The following is a 13,846-nucleotide window of genomic DNA, read 5'->3' on the forward strand; positions in this document are numbered from 1 at the left end:
TTAGGATTGAAGAATGAGGATTGAGGATTGAGGTTTGAGGATCGAGGATTGAATATTGAGTATTGATGATTGAATATTGAGGATTGAGGATTGAGGATTGAGGATGGAGAATGAGGACTGACGGTTGAGGATTGAGGTTTGAGGATTGAAGATTGAGGACTGAGGTCTGAGGATTGAGGATTGAGGATTGAGCATTGAGGATTGAAGATTGAGTACTGGGGATTGGGGATTGAAGATTGAGGATTAAGGATTGAAGATTGGGGATTGAGGATCTAGAATTGGAGATTGATTATTGAGGATTGAAGATTGAGGATTGAGGATTGAGGATTGAGAATTGAGAACTGAGAATGAGAACTGAGGGTTGAGGGTTGAGGTTTGAGGAATGAGGATTGAGGGTTGAGGATTGAGGATTGACGATTGAGGACTGAGGATGGAGGATGAGGGCTAAGGGTAGAGGATTGAGGTTTGAGAACAGAGGACTGCGGATTGAGGATTGTGAATTGAGGATTGAGGATTGAGGATTGAAGATTGAGGAATGGGTGTTGAGTATTGGAGAATGAGGATTGAGGTTTGAGGATTGAGGATTGAGGATTGAAGATTGAGTATTGAGGATTGAAGATTGACGATTGAGGATTAAGGATTGAGGATTGAGGATTGAGGATTGAGGATTGAAGATTGAGTAATGAGGATTGAACATTGACGATTGAGAATTAAGGATTGAAGATTGAGTATTAAGGATTGAAGATTGGGGATTGAGGATCTAGGATTGGACGTTGATTATTGAGGATTGAAGATTGAGGATTGAGGATTGAGGATTGAGAATTGAAAATTGAGTATGAGGACGGAGGGTTGAGGATTGAGGGTTGAGGAATGAGGATTGAGGTTTGAGGAATGAGGATTGACGATTGAGGATTGAGGATTGAGGATTGAGTATTGAAGATTGAGTATTGATGCCTGACGATTGAGGATTGAGTATTGATGATTCAGGATCGAGGATTGAAGATTGAGAATTGAGGATTGAAGATTGAGGATTGAGGATTGAGGATTGAGGATGGAGGATGAGGGCTGAGTGTTGATGATTGCGGTTTGAGGACTGATGACTGAGGATTGAGGATTGAGAATTGAGGATTGAGGATTGAGGATTGAAATTGAGGATTGGGTATTGATGATTGAAGAATGAGGATTGAGGATTTAGGATTGAGTATTGAGGATTGAGGATTGAAGATTGAGGAGTGGGTATTCAGGATTGAAGATTGAGGATTGAGTATTGAGCATTGAGGATTGAGGATTGAAGATTGAGGATTCAGAATTGAGGATTGAGGATTGAGTATTGAGGATTGAAGATTGAATATTGATGATTGAATATTGAGGACTGAGGATTGAGGGTTGTGGATTGAGGACGAGGACTGAGGGTTGAATATTGATGTTTGAGTTCTGAGGATTAGGGATTGAGGATTGAGAATTGAGGATTGAGGATTGAGGATTGGAAATTGAGGATTGGGTATTTAGGATTGAAGAATGAGGATTGAGGATTGAGGTTTGAGGATCGAGGATTGAATTTTGAGTATTGATGATTGAATATTGAGGATTGAGGATTGAGGTTTGAGGATTGAGGACGAGGACTGACGGTAGAGGATTGAGGTTTGAGGATTGAGGATTGGGGATTGATGACTGAGGATTGAGGATTGAGGATTGAGCATTAAGGATTGAAGATTGATGACTGGGGAATGAGGATTGAAGATTAAGGATTGACGATTGAAGATTGAGGACTGAGGATCTAGGATCGGATATTGATTATTGAGGATTGAAGATTGAGGATTGAGGATTGAGGATTGGGAATTGAGAATTGAGGATGAGGACTGAGGGATGAGGATTGAGGTTTGAGGGATGAGGATTGATGGTTGAGGATTGAGGATTGAGGATTGAGGATTGAGGATTGAGTATTGAAGATTGAGTATTGATGCCTGAGGATTGAGAATTGAGGATTGAGGATTGAGGATTGAGGATTGAGGATTGAGGATTGAAGATTGAATATTGATGATTGAATATTGAGGACTGAGGATTGAGGGTTGTGGATTGAGGACGAGGACTGAGGGTTGTATATTGATGTTTGAAGTCTGAGGATTAAGGATTGAGGATTGAGAATTGAGGATTGAGGATTGAGGATTGAAGATTGAGGATTGGGTATTTAGGATTGAAGAATGAGGATTGAGGATTGAGGTTTGAGGATTGAGGATTGAAGATTGAGTATTGATGATTGAATATTGAGGATTGAGGATTGAGGTTTGAAGATTGTGGACGAGGACTGACGGTTGAGGATTGAGGTTTGAGGATTGAGGATTGGGGATTGAGGACTGAGGATTGAGGATTGAGGATTGAGCATTGAGAATTGAAGATTGATGACTGGGGATTGAGGATTGAATATTGAGGATTAACGACTGAAGATTGGGGAATGAGGATCTAGGATCGGAGATTGATTATTGAGGATTGAGTATTGAGGATTGAGGATTGAGGATTGAGGATTGAGTATTGAAGATTGAGTATTGATGCCTGAGGATTGAGGATTGAGGATTGAGGATTGAGGATTGAGGATTGAAGATTGAGTAGTGGGGATTGAAGATTGAGGATTGAGGATTGAGGATTGAGGATGGAGAATGAGGACTGACGGTTGAGGATTGAGGTTTGAGGATTGAAGATTGAGGACTGAGGACTGAGGATTGAGGATTGAGGATTGAGCATTGAGTATTGAAGATTGAGTACAGGGGATGCGGGATAGAAGATTGAGGATTAAGGATCGAAGATTGGGGATTGAGGATCTAGAATTAGAGATTGATTATTGAGGATTGAAGATTGAGGATTGAGGATTGAGGATTGACAATTCAGAATTGAGGATTGAGGATTGAGGATTGAAGATTGAGTGTTGAGGATTGAAGATTGACGATTGAGGATTAAGGATTGATGATTGAGGATTGAGGATTGAGGATTGAAGATTGAGTATTGAGGATTGAAGATTGACGATTGAGAATTAAGGATTGAAGGTTGAGGATTAAGGATTGAAGATTGGGGATTGAGGATCTAGGATTTGAGGTTGATTATTGAGGATTGAAGATTGAGGATTGAGGATTGAGGATTGAGAATTGAGAATTGAGGATGAGGCCTGAGGGTTGAGGATTGAGGATTGAGTATTGAAGATTGAGTATTGATGCCTGAGGATTCAGGATTGAGTATTGAGGATTGAGGATTGAGGGTTGAATATTGAGGACTGAGGATTGAGGGTTGTGGATTGAGGACGAGGACTGAGGGTTGAATATTGATGTTTGAGTTCTGAGGATTAAGTATTGAGGGTTGAGAATTGAGGATTGAGGATTGAGGATTGGAAATTGAGGATTGGGTATTTAGGATTGAAGAATGAGGATTGAGGATTGAGGTTTGAGGATCGAGGATTGAATATTGAGTATTGATGATTGAATATTGAGGATTGAGGATTGAGGATTGAGGATGGAGAATGAGGACTGACGGTTGAGGATTGAGGTTTGAGGATTGAAGATTGAGGACTGAGGTCTGAGGATTGAGGATTGAGGATTGAGGATTGAGTATTGAAGATTGAGGATTGGGGACTGAGTGTTGAGGGTTGAGTGATGAGAATTGATGTTTGTGGATAGAGATTTGAAGATTGCAGATTGAGTATTGAGTATTGAAATGTGTGAATTGATGATATTCTATTGAGGACTGGGAATTGACGACTGATTGTTGAGGACTGAGGTCTGAAGATTGGGGATTCAGGATTGTGGATTCAGGATTGAGGTTTGAGGACTGAGAATTGAGGACTGAGTATTGAGAATTGAGGATTGAGGATTGAGGATTGAGGATTGAAGATTGAGGAGTGGGTATTCAGGATTGAAGATTGAGGATTGAGTATTGAGCATTGAGGATTGAGGATTGAAGATTGAGGATTCAGAATTGAGGATTGAGGATTGAGTATTGAGGATTGAAGATTGAATATTGATGATTGAATATTGAGGACTGAGGATTGAGGGTTGTGGATTGAGGACGAGGACTGAGGGTTGAATATTGATGTTTGAGTTCTGAGGATTAGGGATTGAGGATTGAGAATTGAGGATTGAGGATTGAGGATTGGAAATTGAGGATTGGGTATTTAGGATTGAAGAATGAGGATTGAGGATTGAGGTTTGAGGATCGAGGATTGAATTTTGAGTATTGATGATTGAATATTGAGGATTGAGGATTGAGGTTTGAGGATTGAGGACGAGGACTGACGGTAGAGGATTGAGGTTTGAGGATTGAGGATTGGGGATTGATGACTGAGGATTGAGGATTGAGGATTGAGCATTAAGGATTGAAGATTGATGACTGGGGAATGAGGATTGAAGATTAAGGATTGACGATTGAAGATTGAGGACTGAGGATCTAGGATCGGATATTGATTATTGAGGATTGAAGATTGAGGATTGAGGATTGAGGATTGAGAATTGAGAACTGAGAATGAGAACTGAGGGTTGAGGGTTGAGGTTTGAGGAATGAGGATTGAGGGTTGAGGATTGAGGATTGACGATTGAGGACTGAGGATGGAGGATGAGGGCTAAGGGTAGAGGATTGAGGTTTGAGAACAGAGGACTGCGGATTGAGGATTGTGAATTGAGGATTGAGGATTGAGGATTGAAGATTGAGGATTGGGTGTTGAGTATTGGAGAATGAGGATTGAGGTTTGAGGATTGAGGATTGAGGATTGAAGATTGAGTATTGAGGATTGAAGATTGACGATTGAGGATTAAGGATTGAGGATTGAGGATTGAGGATTGAGGATTGAAGATTGAGTAATGAGGATTGAACATTGACGATTGAGAATTAAGGATTGAAGATTGAGTATTAAGGATTGAAGATTGGGGATTGAGGATCTAGGATTGGACGTTGATTATTGAGGATTGAAGATTGAGGATTGAGGATTGAGGATTGAGAATTGAGAATTGAGTATGAGGACGGAGGGTTGAGGATTTAGGGTTGAGGAATGAGGATTGAGGTTTGAGGAATGAGGATTGACGATTGAGGATTGAGGATTGAGGATTGAGGATTGAGTATTGAAGATTGAGTATTGATGCCTGACGATTGAGGATTGAGTATTGATGATTCAGGATCGAGGATTGAAGATTGAGAATTGAGGATTGAAGATTGAGGATTGAGGATTGAGGATTGAGGATGGAGGATGAGGGCTGAGGGTTGATGATTGCGGTTTGAGGACTGATGACTGAGGATTGAGGATTGAGAATTGAGGATTGAGGATTGAGGATTGAAATTGAGGATTGGGTATTGATGATTGAAGAATGAGGATTGAGGAATTAGGATTGAGTATTGAGGATTGAGGATTGAAGATTGAGGAGTGGGTATTCAGGATTGAAGATTGAGGATTGAGTATTGAGGATTGAGGATTGAGGATTGAGGATTGGGGATTGATGACTGAGGATTGAGGATTGAGGATTGAGCATTAAGGATTGAAGATTGATGACTGGGGATTGAGGATTGAAGATTAAGGATTGACGATTGAAGATTGGGGACTGAGGATCTAGGATCGGATATTGATTATTGAGGATTGAAGATTGAGGATTGAGGATTGAGGATTGGGAATTGAGAATTGAGGATGAGGACTGAGGGATGAGGATTGAGGTTTGAGGGATGAGGATTGATGGTTGAGGATTGAGGATTGAGGATTGAGGATTGAGGATTGAGTATTGAAGATTGAGTATTGATGCCTGAGGATTGAGAATTGAGGATTGAGGATTGAGGATTGAGGATTGAGGATTGAAGATTGAATATTGATGATTGAATATTGAGGACTGAGGATTGAGGGTTGTGGATTGAGGACGAGGACTGAGGGTTGAATATTGATGTTTGAAGTCTGAGGATTAAGGATTGAGGATTGAGAATTGAGGATTGAGGATTGAGGATTGAAGATTGAGGATTGGGTATTTAGGATTGAAGAATGAGGATTGAGGATTGAGGTTTGAGGATTGAGGATTGAAGATTGAGTATTGATGATTGAATATTGAGGATTGAGGATTGAGGTTTGAAGATTGTGGACGAGGACTGACGGTTGAGGATTGAGGATTGAGGATTGAGGATTGGGGATTGAGGACTGAGGATTGAGGATTGAGGATTGAGCATTGAGAATTGAAGATTGATGACTGGGGATTGAGGATTGAATATTGAGGATTAACGACTGAAGATTGGGGAATGAGGATCTAGGATCGGAGATTGATTATTGAGGATTGAGTATTGAGGATTGAGGATTGAGGATTGAGGATTGAGGATTGAGGATTGAATATTGTAGATTGAGTATTGATGCCTGAGGATTGAGGATTGTGCATTGAGGATTGAGGATTGAGGATTGAGGATTGAGGATTGAAGATTGAGTATTGAGGATTGAAGATTGAGTGTTGAAGATTGAGTATTGATGATTGAATATTGAGGATTGAGGATTGAGGACTGAGGATTGAGGATTGAGGATTGAGGATCCAAGATTGAGTATTGATGATTGAATATTGAGGATTGAGGATTGAGGTTTGAGGATTGTGGACGAGGACTGACGGTAGAGGATTTAGGTTTGAGGATTGAGGATTGGGGACTGAGGATTGAGGATGTGTGCTAAGCGTCGGGGATTGAGGTTCGACGACTGAGGACTGAGGATTGAGGACTGAGAATTGAGGATTGATGTTTGAGGATTGAAGATTGCGGATTGGGTATTGAGGATTGAAGAATGAGGATTGAGGATTGAGGATTGAGGACTAAGGATTGACGATTGAGTATTGAAGATTGAGGATTGATGACTGAGGATTGACGACTGAGAATTGAGGATTGAGGATTGATGATTGAAGATTGAGTATTGAGGATTGAATATTGCGGATTGAGGATTGAGGATTGAGGATTGAGAATTGAGGATTGAAAATTGTAGATTGAGTATTGATGCCTGAGTATTGAGGATTGAGGATTGAGGATTGAGGATTGAGGATTGAGGATTGAGGATTGAAGATTGAGTATTGAGGATTGAAGATTGAGTGTTGAAGATTGAGTATTGATGATTGAAGATTGAGGATTGAGGATTGAGGACTGAGGATTGAGGATTGAGGATTGAGGATTGAAGATTGAGTATTGATGATTGAATGTTGAGGATTGAGGATTGAGGTTTGAGGATTGTGGACGAGGACTGACGGTAGAGGATTTAGGTTTGAGGATTGAGGATTGAGGACTGAGGATTGAGGATGAGTGCTAAGCGTCGGGGATTGAGGTTCGACGACTGTGGACTGAGGATTGAGGATTGAGAATTGAGGATTGATGTTTGAGGATTGAAGATTGAGGATTGGGTATTGAGGATTGAAGAATGAAGATTGAGGATTGAGGATTGAGGATTGAGGATTGAGTATCTAGGATTGGAGATTGAGTATTGATGATTGAATATTGAGGATTGAGGATTGAGGTTTGAGGATTGAGGACGAGGACTGACGGTAGAGGATTTAGGTTTGAGGATTGAGGATTGAGGACTGAGGATTGAGGGTGAGTGCTAAGCGTCGTGGATTGAGGTTCGACGACTGAGGACTGAGGATTGCGGTTTGAGGACTGAGGACTGAGGATTGAGTATTGAGAATTGAGGATTGAGGATTGAGGATTGAAATTAAGGATTGGGTATTGAGGATTGAAGAATGAGGATTGAGGAATTAGGATTGAGGATTGAGGATTTAGGATTGAAGATTGAGGAGTGGGTATTGAGGATTGAAGATTGAGGATTGAGTATTGAGGATTGAGGATTGAGGATTCAAGATTGAGGATTGAGAATTGAGGATTGAGGATTGAGGATTGAGGATTGAGGATTGAAGATTGAGTATTGATGATTGAGGATTGAGAATTGAGATTTGAGTATGAGGCCTGAGGGTTGAGGATTGAGGTTTGGGAAATGGGGATTGTGGATTGAGGATTGAGGATTGAGGATTGAGGATTGAGGATTGAGGATTGAGGGTTGAGTATTGAAGATTGAGTATTGATCACTGAGGACTGAGGACTGAGGATTGAGGATTGAAGATTGAATATTGAGGATATAAGATTGAGGATTGATGATTGAGGATTGAGGATGGAGGATGAGGGCTGAGGGTAGAGGATTGAGGTTTGAGGACAGAGGACTGAGGATTGAGGATTGAGAATTGAGGATTGAGGATTGAGGATTGAAGATTGAGGATTGGGTATTGAGTATTGAAGAATGAGGATTGAGGATTGAGGATTGAGGATTGAAGATTGAGTATTGAGGATTGAAGATTGACGATTGAGGATTAAGGATTGAGGATTGAGGATTGAGGATTGAGGATTGAAGATTGAGTATTGAGGATTGAAGATTGACGATTGAGAATTAAAGATTTAAGATTGAGGATTATGGATTGAAGATTGGGGATTGAGGATCTAGGATTGGAGGTTGATTATTGAGGATTGAAGATTGAGGATTGAGGATTGAGGATTGAGAATTGAGAATTGAGAATTGAGGATGAGGACTGAGGTTTGAGGATTGAGGTTTGAGGAATGAGGATTGAGGATTGAAGATTGAGGATTGGGTATTGCGGATTGAACATTGAGGATTGAGGATTGAGGATTGAGGATTGAGGATTGAGGACTGAAGATTGAATATTGATGATTGAAGATTGAGGATTGAGGATTGAGGATTGGAAATTGAGGATTGGGTATTTAGGATTGAAGAATGAGGATTGAGGATTGAGGTTTGAGGATTGAGGATTGAAGATTGGGTATTGATGATTGAATATTGAGGATTGAGGATTGAGGTTTGAGGATTGAGGACGAGGACTGACGGTTGAGGATTGAGGTTTGAGGATTGAGGATTGGGGATTGAGGACTGAGGATTGAGGATTGAGGATTGAGCATTGAGGATTGAAGATTGATGACTGGGGATTGAGGATTGAAGATTGAGGATTAACGATTGAAGGTTGGGGATTGAGGACCTAGTATCGGAGATTGATTATTGAGGATTGAAGATTGAGGATTGAGGATTGAGGATTGAGAATTGAGAATTGAGTATGAGGACTGAGGGTTGAGGATTGAGGTTTGAGGACTGGGGATTGAGGATTGAGGATTGAGGATTGAGGATGGAGGATTGAGGTTTGAGGATTGAGGATTGAAGATTGAGTATTGATGATTGAATATTGAGGATTGAGGATTGAAGTTTGAGGATTGAGGACGAGGACTGACGGTTGAGGATTGAGGTTTGAGGATTGAGAATTGGGGATTGTGGACTGAGGATTGAGGATTGAGGATTGAGCATTGAGGATTGAAGATTGATGACTGGGGATTGAGGATTGAAGATTGAGAATTAACGATTGAAGATTGGGGATTGAGCATCAAGGATCGGATATTGACTATTGAGGATTGAAGATTGAGGATTGAGGATTGAGGATTGAGAATTGAGAATTGAGGATGAGGACTGAGGGTTGAGGATTGAGGTTTGAGGAATGAGGATTGATGGTTGAGGATTGAGGATTGAGTATTGAGGATTGAGGATTGAGTACTGCAGATTGAGTATCGATGCCTGAGGATTGAGGATTGAGGATTGAGGATTGAGGATTGAGGATTGAAGATTGAGTATTGGGGATTGAAGATAGAGGATTGAGGATTGAGGATTGAGGATTGAGAAGGAGGACTGACGGTTGAGGATTGAGGTTTGAGGATTGAAGGTTGAGGGCTGAGGACTGAGGATTGAGGATTGAGGATTGAGCATTTAGGATTGAAGATTGAGTACTGGGGATTGGGGATTGAATATTGAGGATTAAGGATTGAAGATTGGGGATTGAGGATCTAGAATTGGAGATTGATTATTGAGGATTGAAGATTGAGGATTGAGGATTGAGGATTGAGAATTGAGAATTGAGTATGAGTACTGAGGGTTTTGGATTGAGGTTTGAGGAATGAGGATTGAGGGTTGGGGATTTAGGATTGAGAATTGAGGATTGAAGATTGAGGATTGAGGATTGAGGATTGAGGATTGAGGATGGAGGTTGAGGGCTGAGGGTTGAGGATTGCGGTTTGAGGACTGAGGACTGAGGATTGAGGATTGAGAATTGAGAATTGAGGATTGAGGATTGAAATTCAGGATTGCGTATTGATGATTGAAGAATGAGGATTGAGGAATTAGGATTGGGGATTGAGGATGGAGGATTGAAGATTGAGGAGTGGGTATTCAGGATTGAGGATTGAGGATTGAAGATTGAGGATTCAGAATTGAGGATTGAGGATTGAGGATTGAGGATTGAAGATTGAATATTGATGATTGAATATTGAGGACTGAGGATTGAGGGTTGTGGATTGAGGACGTGGACTGAGGGTTGAATACTGATGTTTGAGGTCTGAGGATTAAGGATTGAGGGTTGAGAATTGAGGATTGAGTATTGAGAATTGAGGATTGATGATTGAGGATTGAGGATTGAGGATTGAAGATTGAGTATTGAGGATTGAAGATTGACGATTGAGAATTAAGGATTGAAGGTTGAGGATTAAGGATTGAAGATTGGGGATTGAGGATCTAGGATTTGAGGTTGATTATTGAGGATTGAAGATTGAGGATTGAGGATTGAGGATTGAGAATTGAGAATTGAGGATGAGGACTGAGGGTTGAGGATTGAGGTTTGAGGAATGAGGATTGAGGGTTGACGATTGAGGATTGAGGATTGAGGATCGAGGATTGAGTATTGAAGATTGAGTATTGATGCCTGAGGATTGAGGATTGGTGATTGTGGATTGAGGATTGAGGATTGAAGATTGAGGATTGAGAATTGAGTGTTGAGGATTGACGTTTGAGGACTGAGGATTGAGTATTGAGGATTGAGGATTGAGGCTTGAGGAATGAGGATTGAGGATGGAAGATTGAGGATTCAGGATTGAGGATGAGGGCTGAGAGTTGAGGATTGAGGTTTGAGGTCTGAGGACTGAGGACTGAGGATTGAGGATTGAGAATTGAGGATTGAGGATTGAGTATCGAAGATTGAGGATTGGGGACTGAGTGTTGAGGGTTGAGTGATGAGAATTGATGTTTGTGGATAGAGATTTGAAGATGGCAGATTGAGTATTGAGTATTGAAATGTGTGAATTGATGATATTCTATTGAGGACTGAGAATTGACGACTGATTGTTGAGGACTGAGGTCTGAAGATTGGGGATTCAGGATTGTGGATTCAGGATTGAGGTTTGAGGTCTGATAATTGAGGACTGAGTATTGAGAATTGAGGATTGAGGATTGAGGATTGAGGATTGAAGATTGAGGATTGGGTATTGCGGATTGAACATTGAGGATTGAGGATTGAGGATTGAGGATTGAGGATTGAAGGTTGAATATTGATGAATGAAGATTGAGGATTGATGATTGAGGGTTGTGTATTGAGGACGAGGATTGAGGGTTGAGTATTGATACTTGAGGTCTGAGGATTGAGGATTGAGGGTTGAGGATTGAGGATTGAGTATTGAAGATTGAGGATTGATGATTGAGGATTGAGGATTGGGGATTGAGGATTGAGGAATGAGTATTGGAGATTGAGGATTGATGATTGAGGATTGAGGATTGAGGAATGGGGATTGAGGAATGAGGATTGAGGTTTGAGGACTGAGGGCTGAGGATTGAGGGTTGACGATTGAGGATTGAGGATGAGGGCTGAGGATTGAGAATTGAGGTTTTAGGACAGAGGACAGAGGATTGACGATTGAGAATTGAGGATTGAGGATTGAGGGATGAAGATTGAGGACTGGGTATTGAGGATTGAAGAATGAGGATTGAGGATTGAGGATTGAGGACTGAGGATTGAGGATTGAAGATTGAGGATTGGGTATTGAGGATTGAAGAATGAGGATTGAGGATTGAGGAATTGAGGATTGAGGATTGAGGATTGAGGATAGAGTATTGAGGATTGAGGATTAAGTATTAAGGATTGAAGATTGAGGATTGAGTATTGAGGATTGAGGTTTGAGGATTGAAAGATTGAGGATTGAGGATTGAGGATTGAGGATTGCGGATTGAGGATTGAAGATTGAATATTGATGATTGAATATTGAGGACTGAGGATTGAGGGTTGTGGATTAAGGACGTGGACTGAGGGTTGAATATTGATGTTTGAGGTCTGAGGATTAAGGATTGAGGATTGAGAATTGAGGATTGAGGATTGAGGATTGAAGATTGAGGATTGGGTATTGAGGATTGAGGAATGAGGATTGAAGATTGAGCATTGAGGATTGAGGATTGAGGAATGAGGATTGAAGATTGAGAATTGAGGATTGAAGATTGAGGATTGAGGATTGAGGATTGAGGATGGAGGATGAGGGCTGAGGGTTGAGGATTGCGGTTTGAGGACTGAGGACTGAGTATTGAGGATTGAGAATTGAGGATTGAGGATTGAGGATTGAAATTGAGGATTGGGTATTGATGAGTGAAGAATGAGGATTGAGGAATTAGGATTGAGGATTGAAGATTGAGGATTGAGGATTGAGGATTGAGGATGGAGGATGAGGGCTGAGGGTTGAGGATTGCGGTTTGAGGACTGAGGACTGGGGATTGAGGATTGAGAATTGAGGATTGAGGATTGAGGATTGAAATTGCGGATTGGGTATTGATGATTGAAGAATGAGGATTGAGGGATTAGGATTGAGGATTGAGGATTGAGGATTGAAGATTGAGGAGTGGGTATTCAGGATTGAAGATTGAGGATTGAGTATTGAGGATTGAGGATTGAGGATTGAAGATTGAGGATTCAGAATTGAGGATTGAGGATTGATGATTGGGGATTGAAGATTGAGTATTGATGATTGAATATTGAGGATTGAGGATTGAGGATTGAGGATTGATGATTGGGTATTGAGGATTGAGGAATGAGGATTGATGATTGAGGATTGAGGATTGAGCATTGAAGATTGAGTATTGATGCCTGAGGATTGAGGATTGAGGATTGAGGATTGAGAATTGAGGATTGAGGATTGAGGATTGAAGATTGAGTATTGATGATTGAATATTGAGGATTGAGGTTTGAGGATAGAGGATTGAAGACTGAGTATTGAGGATTGAAGATTGAGGATTGAGTATTGAGGATTGAGTATCCAGGGTTGAAGATTGAGGATTGAGGATTGAGGATTGAGGATTGAGGATTGAAGATTGAATATCGATGATTGAATATTAGGGCTGAGGATTGAGGGTTGTGGATTGAAGACGAGGACTGAGGGTTGAATATTGATGTTTGAGGTCCGAGGCTTAAGGGTTGAGGATTGAGAATTGAGTATTGAGGATTGAGGATTGAAGATTGAGGATTGGGTATTTAGGATTGAAGAATGAGTATTGAAGATTGAGGATTGGTGACTGAGGATTGACGACTGTGGATTGAGGATTGAGTATTGATGATTGAAGATTGAGTATTGAGGATTGAATATTGAGGATTGAGGATTGAGGATTGAAGATTGAGGAGTGGGTATTCAGGATTGAAGATTGAGGATTGAGTATTGAGGATAGAGTATTGAGGATTGAAGATTGAGGATTCAGAATTGAGGATTGAGGATTGAGGATTGAGGATTGAAGATTGAATATTGATGATTGAATAATGAGGACTGAGGATTGAGGGTTGTGGATTGAGGACGAGGACTGAGGGTTGAATATTGATGTTTGAGGTCTGAGGATTAAGGATTTGAGGGTTGAGAATTGAGGATTGAGGATTGAGGATTGAAGATTGAGGATTGGGCATTGAGGATTGAAGAATGAGGGTTGAGGATTGAGGTTTGAGGATTGAGGATTGCAGATTGAGTATTGAGGATTGAA

Source organism: Calliopsis andreniformis, unplaced genomic scaffold (genome assembly GCF_051401765.1).
Source record: "Calliopsis andreniformis isolate RMS-2024a unplaced genomic scaffold, iyCalAndr_principal scaffold0039, whole genome shotgun sequence".
Taxonomy (NCBI): Eukaryota; Metazoa; Arthropoda; class Insecta; order Hymenoptera; family Andrenidae; genus Calliopsis; species Calliopsis andreniformis.